Source organism: Oryx dammah, unplaced genomic scaffold (genome assembly GCF_014754425.2).
Source record: "Oryx dammah isolate SB20612 unplaced genomic scaffold, SCBI_Odam_1.1 HiC_scaffold_25, whole genome shotgun sequence".
In the NCBI taxonomy this organism is placed as follows: domain Eukaryota; kingdom Metazoa; phylum Chordata; class Mammalia; order Artiodactyla; family Bovidae; genus Oryx; species Oryx dammah.
The window spans coordinates 102,250,787-102,261,328 of NW_024070209.1; positions in this window are offsets into that span (position 1 = coordinate 102,250,787).

The window sequence follows — 10,542 nt, forward strand, 5'->3', positions numbered from 1 at the left end:
GAGGAGGCAAAGTGGGGGACACCGGGATGGGCTGCCCGGGAAGCATGCTGGAAGGGAAGGGACTGGTGGCGAGGGGCTGGGGCGGCACATGGAGCCAGGTCAGAAGAAGCCCCCCTGAAGCATCTGGTCTTTGTCCTGAGGCCCTGGGGAGCTGTAGTGCAGATGCTAGTCTCTGAATGGCAGGACAGACGAGGCCTGGAGGCAGGAGGAAGTCCAAAGCTCCCGCATGCTGGCAGAGGAGGGGCTGGGGGCTCTGAACCGGGGCGGGAAGACAGAGGCAGGAGGAGGTAAGGCGAGCCTTTGATCGGGGGGTGAGGCGGTGAGTGGGGTCAGCTGTGAGCGAGAACAGAATGAAGACTGACAGGATCGCTTCCAGTTGGGTGACAGGGTGCACAGCCAAGGGCTCCCCTGGGGCTCAGTCGTTAAAGAGCCCACGCGCTGATGCAGGGGATGTAAGAGGCGTGGGTTTGATCCCTGGGCCGGGAAGATGCCCTGGAGGCAGAAAATGGCTATGCATTCCAGTCTTCTCGCCTGGAACATCCCATAGACAGAGGAGCCTGGCAGGCTACAGTCCATGCGATCGCAAAGAGTTGGACATGACTGAGGAATTGAGCAGCAGCCGCTGCAGGGCCCGGCTGCACACCCACCTGGAGGGGGCCAAGCAGAGGGCGGAGCTCAGCCCCGCACATGCTGACCCAGAGGTACGGGGGGCCAGGGGCAGTCGAGTGTGCGGAACTGGAGTCAGGGACAGCTGTCATTGTGGGGGCGGGGACTGAGACTGTGGTGCCGCCCGCCCCCCACCTTGTCCCCACTTTACACAGAGGAGTCCACGGGGAAAACTGGAGGAAAAGGGTCCCACAGAGTTCTGAGTGTAGCCCCATGGAGTCCAGAGTGGGGGTTTCCAGGAGAAAAATGAAAATCCGGAGGGGAACTGGAGCTGCCACTCATGGGCTCGGAGAGACTGGGGTGGGGGGTGTAGCTGTGAATCCGGGGGCAATGGGGGCGCCTCAGCAACAGGGTGTCCCAGCCCTTACCAGAACAGTGGCCTCCGTGGCTCCAGGGTCATCCTTTGGGTTTTTTTTGCCACGGGGGGCCGGGGAGCCCTCTCTGTGTCAATAAAGAATGGTCTGGATCCGAAAGTGGCTCCTGGTGACTGTGTCAGCCAAATCAGCCAAGCTCGCGTGCCCAGCCTCCTCCATCCACTGAATCTCCCCCAACCCCGCTGCCTGTGCAAACCCAGACCCCTCCCCGGAATTCAGGACCTCCTCCTTCAGGAAGACCTCCCTGGCTGCGCCTCCTCGGATCAGCACTTAGCATGCTGTGAGTTGCCCACCCCTCCAGTGACCCTCTCGCCAGAGCAGACCCCTGCAGGCTGGACCTCTTTAATGATATATTGGCAAAATATTGCCGAGGAGCCTGGATGTAAGTCAGTGGTCTGCCATTGGCGCCAGCTCCTCCTTAGAGCAGAGGCCAGTCAGGGATGATTCCCCGACCCCCGGGGTGCAGCCATGGGCCTGGGGCAAGGCTTCACTCCCAGCTATGAGCAGTGATGTGTGTTGTCCTAGGATTCCTGGAGTGTTCTCAGTGGGTCCTCCTTGTCTCGGCCTCTGTCTCCTCCAGGACATGGGGACCAGGCTTCCATGCAGAGAGAGGGCCCCCTTCAAGAGAGGACCGGCTGCCCTGCTTTGGGGAGCGGTCAGCAGATGCTGGACCTTCAGTCCCTCCTGCAGCCTCAGCTGCAGGGAGCAACCTTGCGAGGTCCTCCTGGGTGGCTGGGCTAAGTGGGGTGTGAAGAACAACACCCTTCCAGTGACGGGGAGAACCCGGCCCGGAGCTGGCCAAACCACATGGCCTCCCCGTCCCAACCAACAGGTTCTGCCCCCTCGAGCACACTGCGCAGGGAGCTCACCCTTGCTTTCCAGGACCCCCTGGGCCCACCCACCAGGCTGTCCGTGCCTGCTCTGCACGGGGTGCTCCTTTTGAGGCTGGAGGGGCGTGGGTTGCAGCGGGAATAAGGCAGAGACACAGCCTGCACTGTCACCCCTGCTGGGCGGTTCTCAAGATCACTGTCCCTCTCAGGAACAAGCCAGCCCGGGTGGTCTTGAGCGGGTCCAGCCCAGCTGGGAGTCAGTGAGCACCAAGGGTTTCCCTGCAAGGGACAGAGCCAGCCTGGCTGCCAGGCCCGATTTGAGCTGGCAGGGCCCAGCTTGCTGCCCCAACCCGGCCCTGGCTCCAGCTCCAGCACTGACAGTCCCCGGGAGTGGCCCGAGCTGCCCTGGGTGATGGCAGCCAAGCGGATGACCATCTCTCCCTGGTCTTCCTGCTCCTGCCAACTCCCGCCTGGTCTCAGCCCCGGAGTCCCGAGCAGGTGTGGCTGGGCCACAAAGGCTGGGGAGGGTCTCCTGGCAGGGAAGGCTCCTCGTCTGGCCAAGAGTGGAGTCGACCCAGACCTTCCTCTCCCTGGGGGCCTCCCACCCTTCAGTTCAGTTCAGTTGCTCAGTCGTGTCCAACTCTTTGCAACACCATGGACTGTCCATCACCAACTCCCGGAGTTTACTCAAACTCATGTCCATCGAGTCGGCGATGCCATCCAACCATCTCATCCTCTGTCATCCCGTTCTCCTCCCGTCTTCAATCTTTCCCAGCGTCGGGGCTGGTAAAGAATCCACCCATCCTTGCAAGGCTCCAAACCTGTGCACTGGGCTGCCTGGCAGTACCTCCATGCAGCCACTAGAGGGCGGGGTGAACCGTGGTCCTGCAGGCAGGTGGACAGCGGGTTCCTGGCTGTGGGGTGGGGGGTCCCCCTCAAGGCCCCGGCAGAGAGACTGAGGAGGTGAACTCTCCCTGACCCTGGGTCGCTTATAGGAACAGGCTGTAAAAGATGATGACTAAGGGCTCTCCAGGCAGCAGGAGGGAGGGGGCGGTGGTGGTGGGGACCCCGAGGCACTCCAACGAGCGGAGGCAGCCCCCCCCGTGCCCCCTGGCTGCAGGGGCCCCAGTCTGAAAAGCACAGCTCTGGCCCACCCCCCGCTGCGGTGGGAGACCCCAGGCCCAGAAAGAGGAGGGCCCCAAGTGGCCTGCTGCAAAGGCCATCACCAGCTCACCGCCTCTGCCCCGGCTCAGAGAGCCGTCTTAGAAGAGGGGGCAGGGGAGCTGCACGCAGAAACAGGAGCCCTGGAGCCACGCGTGCGAGCCCAGGTGCCAGCCGGGCTCCCTTGAGGCCATTCCAGGCCTCTCTCCAGCTTCCTGCGTCGCCAGAAATCCTCAGGCTTCCTTGGCTGGAGACACGCCCCTCTGGTCACTGCCCCAGCCTGCCCGTGTGCCCTCATCCCTGCCCCCTCTTCGCTTTGTGTCTCTGTGCCTCTCCTCTGCTTGGAGGACATGGTGCCTAAACCCGGGACTGAGGGATCCACCCTACGTACTGGGTGATCCTTCGCTGATGATGTTTGCGAAGACCTGATTTCCAGACTCATTCTGTGCTTCTGGGTAGATGTGACTTTGGGGAGGACCCTACTCAACCCCCAACCATGAAGAGTAGGTGGCTACTACCGGGGAGTGAGTCCTGAGCCTGGAGCTGCCCACCTGCCTGCTTCCCCAGCCTTGGCTCGGTGGTGGTGTGGGGGGTGCGGGGCCGGGGGAGAGGTCCGTTCTGCGTCTCTGCCAGCTGGGGTACGATCTGGCCTTGGCAGCCTGGGAAACGCGAGTGCTCCCAAGGTTAATTAATTAGTACATTAAAAATGCGCCTGTTAAGGGCCCCCACAAACAGGAAAGGATTAATCACCGATTTCCTCGGAGTGACAAGTGCATTTCCCTAAATTCCTCGGCTGCTGACTTAACCGAACCATCTTCTCCAGCCCGCTGCCTTTTCCCCATGAAGTCACCGCTCATGAATATTCTGGTGTCGCAATTTGCTTTCTAAAAGGACAGACTTATTATTTCATCTTTAACTTTACTGTCATGAATAGTAATTTTCCAGGTCCTAAAATAATGAAATGGGGGTGATGGTTTTGGTCAGTCAGACAGTTCCCGGGAGCTGGTCCCGGCCCCACTGGGGCTGCGGGGACAGGGGGGCAGTACCAGGCTTCCCTGCCAGAGGCGGTCAGCTCCATCGCGGAAGGCGTGAGTGTGCGGTGCATCTGCCTCTTCTGCTCGGCACCTCGCAGTTTCCTGGCAGGCCCATGTTTCTGCTCCTGCATCTCTCAGCCACTGGGGTACTGCAGCCACACCACCATCTGAGAGCCAGGTGAGGCGACGGGAAGCTTAGCTGTGGAGTCAGGCACATGCCATTTCAGACGCTGATGCTGTGTGCTCTCAGGCGAGTTACCTAACCTCTCTGGGCCTCAACTGCCTCATCTGTGAAATGAGAGTCTTGAGGTGGGATTCGGTCCCAGGCTAAGGCCTGAGCCAGCATTCTCCAGTCCCTCTCTACAGCCTCCAGTCTGGAGGGAGCGGGCCTGAAGCCTGGAGCTTCTGTCTGCCTGGAGCAGAGAAGGGCCACAGTGCCGCTGGCGGCTTCCCCCGGAGCGTCCTCCCGGGGCGATCTCCATCGCTTGATGCAATTACAGGCCGTTCCAAGTGCCCAATAAACCGTAGCAATTCACTAAGTACATGGTTAAGTGGGAAATCAGATGTCCTGACTACCTTCAGTGATTGCGCTTGTGGAAGGAGTCCTCTTCAGAGAAGGGGTGACAGCGGACGGGTGTGCTCTCCTCGGACCCAGCCTCCTCCAGACACTTGTCACTGCTTCCTCACCAGCCCTCCTGCCCCCAGCCTGTCACCAGATAGACCCCAAAGGCCATCACGGCCACCCCTGCAGATTGAGAGCCACCTCCTCCAGGCTGGCCACCCTGGCTGTTCCCGTCAGGCTGGGGTTTGGCCCTGGTTACACACCCTCAACTCAGGTCCTCTGAGGTCAGAGCTCAGGTCTCCGGTGTCCCCATATTTTGCTTCCACCCCCACCCCGGAGGACTGGTCGTCTTATTTCCTGTACCCCAGCCCCCAGAGCAGTGCTCCTATGAGAGCAGATAGTTGTCCATTTTCTGTTTGCTTTGAATGAATGAACGTGAACGTGTTTGTCGCTCAGTTATGTCCAGCCCTCTGCAACCCTGTGGACTGCAGCCCGCCAGGCTCCTCTGTCCATGGGATTCTCCAGGCAAGAGTACTGGAGTGGGTAGCCATTCCCTCCTCCAGGGGATCTTTCTGACCCAGGAATTGAACCTGGGTTGGAAAGTATTGACTGGGTCGAAAGTAACCTGGGTCTCCTGTATTGAAAGCATATTCTTTACTGTCTGAGCCACCAGGGAAGCTGAATGAATGAAGTCACATCGGAGGGTTCGCCCTGACGGAGGTAAATACTGTGGTCACGGTGGCCCACGAAGAGAACGCCTGTCTCGCAGAGAACTGTCATGATCGCTGCTCAGAACAGTGACACAAATGGCGAGTAATGAAGTGGGATCCAGGGCTTCCCTGGTGCCCGGCGGCTAAGACTCCACGCTCCCAGTGAGGGGGCCTGGGTTCAATCCCTGGTCAGGGAACAGCCCACATGCCACAGCTAACAGCTTACATGCCTCAACCCAAACCTGAAGCAGCCAAATAAATAAATTTTTTTTAAAGTGGGATTTGACCTCCAGAGGGACCCACGCTGCCCTCTGCTGGGGGTGGGGCCCCTGAGGGGTTCAGACGGTGGTCCTCTGCACAGGAAGCTCACCTCGCTCTGGGCCAGCACCAGCAGGTTGGTGGGCAGCTGTGCACACACACAGCATCAGTGACCCGCCGTGAACATGACTGCATCAGGGCCAGGGGGTCGTGCTGCAACTGGCCACCTTTAACTGTCCCCAGGAGTCTTGTCACAGGGAATCCGAGGGGCGAGTCCCCCTGACGCCCACCCCCACCCCAGGCTCAGTTTCCGGAAAGCTGTGTGCTCTATGCTGAAACGGCATTTGGAGGACTTGCAGCTGATTTTTCACATGAATACCATCAGCCCTGTGGGGAGGGACTGTCCTCAGCTGGCAGAGCTGGCTCCCACACGGAGTCCCCGGGCACTGAGTGCCAACCACACTCTCCCTTGGCCCCTTGTGACAAGAGTAAGGGGCTCCCAGGGGGCCTGGGGACCACTGCTTGCCTCCTCCCCCATCCCCCCCCCCCACACACTGAGAAGGTTGGTGTAAGGAGGTCTCAGGCCAGGCACACACAAAAGAAGCTAGTGCTTCCCTCCTCCCTGCCCTGCCCTCGGCATGGATGGGCACGCTGGTTCCGGGAAGATCCGCTGGCCGTGGGTGGAATCAGGAGGCATAGAGGTGGAGCCTCCCCAAGGTCACTGGGGTCAGGGCTGGGCAGGTAGAAGCCCGCCCCTGGGGCCCCCTTCCAACGCCATTTTCCCCACAAGGAGTTGGAGCAGCCTTCCCCAGGGAGCCCTGTGGGGCCAGAGTTGCGAGATCCTGGGGCGCCTCATCAAGCATCTGCCCGTTTCCAGAGCAAGGAGCAGGCTGTCTTCAGAAAGGGCCCAGCCTCCCGTCCCTCCTGCGGTCCAGGTGCGGTGCCTCTCTCCGAGGTGCTGAAACACTCCCCCCCGCCCCCCCCCGCCCCTCCCCCCCCCCCTCCCCCCGCCCCCGTGAGCCCAGGCCACCCTCCTGGGGCCGCTGTTGCCCTCAGACCGCAAGCTGCCTGTCTCGCCATCACTCTCGGGACACACTGGCCCCTTCACCCACACTCTTCACCGTCCTCATCTTCTTTTCATTTGTTTTTTAAATTGTGGCAAAAACCATGTAACATAAAATTTACCGCTTTAACCAGTTTTTAAGAGCACAGTTAAGTGGCATTAAGTACATTCACCATGCACCTCCAGGACTTTCTCAGCTTCCCAAACAGAAACTCTGTCCTCATTAAAGCCTTACTCCCATCCCTCCCCAGCCCCTGGCCCCTCCATCTACTCTCTGTCTCTGTGGATCTGATTCCCTTAGGGCCCTCTCACGAGTGGAATCACACAGTGTACATCCTCCTGCGCGGGGCTCATTTCACTGAGTATAACGTCCTCAAGAGTCACCCACGTCACCGCCTGCGTCAGGAGTTCCTTCTTCTTAAGGCTGGATAGCTTCCTTTGTATGCGTGGACCACGTTCAGCTTAACCTTTTCTGCATCAGCGGAGGCTTTGGGTGTTTCCGCTTTTGGCTACTGTAACAGTGCTATGGACATCAGTGTGCAAATCTCTCTCCAGCCCTAGCGTTTGAGTCTTGGTACACGCCCGGAAGTGGGATTTCTGTGGGGTGAGGCTTCGTGCAATTTTTCGAGGACGTCCCACGCTGCTTGCTGCTGGACCATTTTCCATCCCCACTGACAGCGCAAAGGACTCTAGCCTCTCTACATCCTCACCAGCCTTGCTGTCTTCCATGTGTTGGACAGAAGCCATCCGACGGGCACATCCTTGCCGTCTTCCCCGCCTGGTGTTTTCTGCCTTGCTTCATCTTGTGTTTTTGTAGCGGGAGCTGCTCAGAGACGGGCTGGATGATGGTGAAGTGAAAGTGAAAGTCGCTCAGATGTGTCTAACTCTTTGCACCCCCATGGACGATACAGTCCCTGGAATTCTCCAGGCCAGGATACTGCAGTGGGTAACCGTTTCCTTCTCTGGGGGATCTTCCCAGCCCAGGGATTGAACCCAGGTCTCCTGCAGTGCAGGCAGATTCTTTACCACTAGCACCCCTTGGGAAGCCCCTGTCCAACCTGTGAAAAAGTGAACAGGAAAGTCACTCAGTCATGTCCAACTCTTTGCGCCCCCATGCCCAATACAGTCCCTGGAATTCTCCAGGCCAGGATACTGCAGTGGGTAGCCTTTCCCTTCTCCAGGGGATCTTCCCAGCCCAGGGATTGAACCCAGGTCTCCCGCATTGCAGGCAGATTCTTTACCAGCTGAGCCACAAGGGAAGCAAGAGCACCATTTTGAGCCAGACAGACCTGGATCCAAGTCCTCTCATCGATGCCCACCAGCTCGAGGTCTGAGACGGCGCTCAGGGTGGAATGAGGGCGGCCTGTGCGGGCCCAGCAAGTGTGCCAGTGTGAGGGCTCTGCTCTTGGCATCGCTCGGAGCAGGACAGCGTGTCCTGGGACGATGTCTAACATGGGGCGCTCACACAGGCGGCCGGGAGCCGGGAGGCCATGGCCAGGCCACCAGAGGCCCGCGGTGCTCGAGGCTCCACCAGCTGCCCGCCTCCTCTGAGCATAGACTCGGGGGCCCAGGGGCCGGTCTCTGTGTGAGCCGGGTCCCGGGGTCGGCGGGCGGGAGCCCGGGAGTTGGAGTGCACGTGGACGTGGCCGCTGCCCCGGGAGCGGCCTCCCTTCCCTCATCTGGCGTCCGCCCCCCCATGAGGCGATGATCTAACAGTTCCCAGCCCTGAGCTAATGGCCTCTGAAGAGCTGACGCTCGGGCGTCCCCACTGCAGGAAGCATTCGGCACCGCTTCTGGGAACACGAGACGTTTCAGCGACTTCCTTGCTGAATATTTCATGATTTACATTAATGGCTTTCTGGTGTTTTTCATAACAAAACTGTCCACATGATGATGGGTTAAAATGTGGTTTCTCTGGCCACTCTGTCTCTGGACTCCCTTCTGAGAGCCGGACCCACTCCGACCCCCGTCTGCTTGACTCTTCTCCCTGAGGGCCCCTGAGCTCTATGCGTCCTAAGCCCCAGGCTCCCCTCTTCCGGGACAGACGTCACCCACCTGTTCATGGTCCTGTGGGCCTCAGACACGGAAACAGAGGTGTGCGAGGTGACTCTGGGGGGCATGGGGGGGCGGGGGCAGCCCCCTCTGCCAATTACACAGTGGCCTGGGACCTGGGGTCTGCGGCTGGAGGGCTGTGTACAGGCCCTGGTCCAGGCGTCGTCTTTGAGGCCATGACTCCAACAAGGTCACATCTTACCCGAGGGCTGCCTGGCCGTCCCCAGGAAGACATTTTTTAAAAATTAACTGAACCCCATACTTTATCAGGTTTCCTTAGTTTTTCCCTGAGGCCCTTTCCTGTCCCAGGACCCACGCAGCAGTTGGCCTGCACATCTGCTGGGGCTCCGCTGGGCTGCAGTAGCTTCTCAGACTCCCTGGCTTCTGATGACCTTGCCTCTTGGCAGGAGGACTAGCCAGGGATCTCACAGATGACCGCTCTGCTGGGGTGAGTGGTGGGCTTGGGGGTGACCTCAGAGGCGAGGCGACCTTCTCACACCGTCAAACCAGGGGTGCAGGCCGTCACCCTGAGCTGTCCACTGCCGACGGCGACCCTGGTCCCTGGCTGAGGTTCAGTCCGTTTCCCCTCAGCCATCCGTCTTTCCCTCCCTCTGCATGTTTAATCCTCTGGAAAGAAGTCTGTGCATGGCCCACTCCTGGGGGGCTGTCCTGCCCCTGGGGTGTCTGCACGGGAGGGCTGCCCCTGCGCCCCCCTTGCTGCTGTTCAGCCATTTCTCCACGGCCGTGCGCTCGTGTGGACGCTGATTTCGTACTTTGGGACACGCGCTGCCTCACCGTCAGGACTTTCTTCTGCTTTACTGCCCCAGCTTTGCCCCCTCCCCGCCCAGATGGGGCTTTCAGGGCTGAGGTATCCCTTTAACACAGTCCACCGGTGTGGGTGCTTTTCTCGCCCCCAGGAATTTAAAAAATATATTTGCAAAGATTTTTCAATTGTGGTAAAATACACATAATAAAGGGCTTCCCAGGTGGTGCGAGTGGTAAAAAACCCACCTGCCAACGCAGGGGACGTAAGAGACGTGGGTTTGCTCCCTGGGTGGGGAAGATCCCCTGGAGGAGGGCATGGCAACCCACTCCAGCATCCTTGCCTGAACACTCCCCATGGACAGAGGAGCCTGGCGGGCTACAGTCCGTGGGGTCCCAAAGAGTCGGACACGACTGAGCGCACACGGACGCACGCACAGGATTGCCCGTACTCACCACGTTTTAGTGTCCGGTTCTCTGGCATCAAGCACACTCACATCGTTGTGCAGCCGCCGCCACATCCGTCCCCGGGATGCCGTCACCTCCCCAGGCCGCCCGCACGTCCGCACTAGTCGCTGCTCGCCTCCCCTCCTCCAGCGCCGGGCCCCCACCTTCCACTGTCTGTCTCTAGGCATTTGGCTCCTTGAGGGGCCTCGCTGACGTGGATCTGCGGGGTTTGTCCTGCTGTGCTGGGCTCATTTCGCCGAGCCCAGCTTCCTCCCGGTTCATCCGTGCTGTCTGGCGTCTGGACCCTCTTCCTTTTAATGCAGGTGTTCTTGCCGGCACCTCCGCTGGCCGATACAGAAGCTGTCACCCCCTAGGATGGCCCCCTACCCTTGGGGGAGGTGGGCGAGTCCCAGATGCAGGCAGAAGGGGCTGTCTGGGCCCTCTGATCCCGCAGGTGACACTTGACTGACCTGCTTCCACACACAGCTGTCCTCAGCTCAGCACAGGTGTCACTGAGGGGGACTAGGCATTGGGATGGGGGGCCCCAAGGAGAGTCCTGAGTCCTCACTGAGGGCGGAAGGGGAGCAGGCACAGGTGGGCAGGGCCTCCTGGCCAGACTCCAG